This window comes from Morone saxatilis, unplaced genomic scaffold, assembly GCF_004916995.1.
Source record: "Morone saxatilis isolate NCDOM2014 unplaced genomic scaffold, NCSU_SB_2.0 Contig17, whole genome shotgun sequence".
Taxonomy (NCBI): Eukaryota; Metazoa; Chordata; class Actinopteri; family Moronidae; genus Morone; species Morone saxatilis.
Window position 1 is genome coordinate 28,610,971 of NW_023339729.1, and position 3,136 is coordinate 28,614,106.

At 44.1% G+C, this 3,136-nt stretch overlaps 2 protein-coding genes across 3 annotated transcripts in view; both read left to right on the forward strand.

Annotated features, from left to right (window-relative positions):
• Positions 1-3,136, forward strand: part of LOC118327159 (bifunctional apoptosis regulator-like) — a 337,943-nt gene that overhangs the window by 50,345 nt on the left and 284,462 nt on the right. The gene's annotated exons all lie outside the window — the stretch shown is intronic.
• lpar2b (lysophosphatidic acid receptor 2b) overlaps positions 7-3,136 on the forward strand; it is a 17,867-nt gene continuing 14,737 nt past the window's right edge. Inside the window, exon 1 of the mRNA XM_035660424.1 lies at positions 7-415. The gene's annotated coding sequence lies outside the window, so the exon portion shown is untranslated. The remainder of the gene's footprint in view (positions 416-3,136) is intronic.

The following is a 3,136-nucleotide window of genomic DNA, read 5'->3' on the forward strand; positions in this document are numbered from 1 at the left end:
AGAGAGAGAGAGAGAGATCTAGAGCAGCAGCAGCAGCAGCAGCAGAGTATCGTGCCGCACCCTTTCTGCTCCTCCCGGGACGCACAGCGCGGATCACTGCGCACAGGTAACAGCCGCCCAAACTACCGGAAGCAAAGGAAAAAGCTCCAACACAGGTGACGGAATCTGTTCGCCAAGTCTGAGTTTCTGGGACGAAAAAGAGGGGCAAACAAAACCCAAAAACCAAACCACCCCTGGAATGGAGCCTCGATAGAAACGGAGAAAAACAATAATTAGCTTTTTTTCATTTGAAATTGTTCACCTTGTGCTCAGAGCGTGACCTCAGGTACGACTGCGCATTGTTCCTCAACTCGACGGGAACTGTGGATCTGGATTTACTTGATGAACGAGTTCCTCTACACAGACGCAAGAAAAGGTGAGCTCACACGGTTTATTTATTATGTATTAGTTGTCCTTTTGTATGAAAAGCCTCTGCTGTGAGGGTGAACGCGTTGGAGAAGAAGGGCAGAGTTGTGTTTGTGTGCTCCTCTATTGTTCCTCTGTCGGGGCTCCCATCGGCGCGCCGAGGCATCTGCGCTGTGTCAGGGCGCTGTTTGGAACGCGTCTGGAGTTCATTACAGCCCGAACATCCTCAACAACGCTGTGAGTTTCACTGTGGCCTTTCTCAGAAGATGACTCCAACCAAGCGGTCCTGTTTGAGCCCTGTCTGGGTGTAACCACAGCACATATCCGAGGTGGATATCCAAACGGGTCACCTGTGCGTCCTTGGTTTCAAGCCAGATAGACATAGGACGTGCTAGGCTTTTATGATTGACCCTTTACAGTGCGGTATTACCAGTTATTTAGTGACCTGTACAGTCTGATGCAGTCCAGCACAACAGCCCTGCAGTAAATCCTGTCAGTGTGAGCGCTGTGCAGTTTCTGTTGACACTGTCACTTTGTTGACTCAACTTTCTGGCAGTTGTTTTGAGGCTGTAAATTGAGGTGGTTTTGTGTTAGACTGCAATAAACTATAATCCGCCTCCACTTACATTCACAAGGGGAAACATCTCTAATGGTTATTTTCATTATCAATTAGGCTTTGGCGTTCAATTCTGTTTTTGTTTTGTCAGCAACTCTTGTGATATCCAACCAACGGTTCAAAAGCCAAAGATATATTCAATTAATAATTATATAAAAGGAAGTAAAGCAGTCAATATTCATGTTTGGTTTTTTTGGTTTTGTTTCCGGATAAATGACTCAACAGGTGAACTAGTTATCTGATTTAATTATCATTTGCATGTGGAGGATGTGGGACAGTTGAGTCAGTGCCGTGTCTCATACTGAACACAGTTGTAAGGGTAATAACATGAAAAGATCTTACAGTAAACTGCCTGTGAGTCAGTGAGGGAAAACACTGAAGTAAGGAACTTTTTCCGAACACTTTCCCCTTTTTGAAACACTTCAGGTAAACCACAAACAGTAGATGTCTCATGCTGACTGATATAACCGGTGTTGCAGTGGTTATATCAGTCAGAGTGAGCTTATTGATGGTTAGTCGAATACTTTGGTATTCTTGTGTGGTTGCAGGATGAGGTGTCTGTGCATACGTCTGTGTGATTAAGCGGCTAATGGTAATCATTGTGCAGGCGGCGCCCGGTCAGTCCCTCCGGCTGCAGGTCCATAATGCACAGCTGGATGGAGGCGCTGTAGAGGAGCCGGTTAATTAAAACAAAAACACCCAGAGAGAGGACTCTGGAGAATTTCTGTTTTTACCTAGAATTTCCGTCACCACCTCTATCACGACCACCACTTCCACTGCAGTATTGGTTTTAGTCACAAATGCTTTAATGTGTGCGTGTGCTATAAATCTTCCCCCGTTGCAAAGAAGTGCTGGCTGAGGTTGATGTGCTCTACTTTCAGAGAGTGAGTGGGGAGGAGGGAGAAGAGACTCGGGTGTGGCCGCTCTGGTAATGACCGGTTTGCGTTCAAACTGGTGTTTACTGATTCAGCCCAGTCCATTCACACACAAACACAAGACATATGATGCATGAAAACACACACATGCAAACTGAGTCCCTCAGAGCCACACAGAGTGAAAGCGCCACAGTGAGCTTGGTGTCCAGAGTCAGGGAAGGAAACACTCACAGCTCAGACACAATGATGGCGTGTTTAGGGATGTAACCAGCGTTTTAATGAGCTATGCTGGAAACAATGAGCTATAATTAGACATTAATTGTTATACCACTCTTGTGTGTGTGCGCTAAATTTAACGCTACAGCCAGCAGCCCGATAGCTTTGCTTTTAGCACAAAGACCAGAAACAGGGGGAACCAGCTGGCCTGGCTGTGTTAATGTGACCGATATGTCTATGGTAAAATCTCACTTGTTCAGGCGAAACTGTGTCTTAATTTGTCTGAAACTGTGCAGTTTCAGAGACGGGCTAGCTCTAACTGGCTGCTGTCTGTGGTTTCATGTTTATGGTATGAAACTTGTCATCTAACTCTTGGCAAGAAAGTGAATAAGTGTATTTCCCAAACTATTCTTTTTTTCTTTTGGAGTCATGTATGGAAACCTTATTATTACAGTATTTAATGTATTTTACAATAGTAGCTCTTCACCAGCTGCTTAATGCTCCACTATGTGCATTAACTGTCTGCTGTTTGCTGCTGGGCAGGTAGTGTAGAAGTTGGTACAGCCGCCAACTGTAGGGAACAGGTGTGAAACGAGGGCAAGTGTCACAAACCTGCAGCTGCATAAGCTGTGTCAGGTATTTTCAGCCTTTGAAAACTTTGCTTCTGTCCACTTTTTCTTGAGCAACATCAAACTCAAAGAATGGCTTCAGTCTTGATCTTTTTATGTTCTAAAGGAGGGGAGTTGTACCTTTTTTGTTGCACTTTTTATGAGCAAGAGCTTTGTTGTTTTGTGACCTTCGGTACAGAAGTTACACAGATTAAAATTGACTTGACTGCGGGCGGAACACACACGTAGGGTATAAGGAAATATGTTGTTTTTTTTTATTATCGATGAACTGACAAACACGTTCCTACACGTCATTTATCGAAAGAGGCCAGAGTTGTTTTTTAAAAAAATGTTAAGTTTTAGAAATTTGGAAGTTTTGCCTAAAGATAAGAGGTACTTATTCAGATTCGATAAAT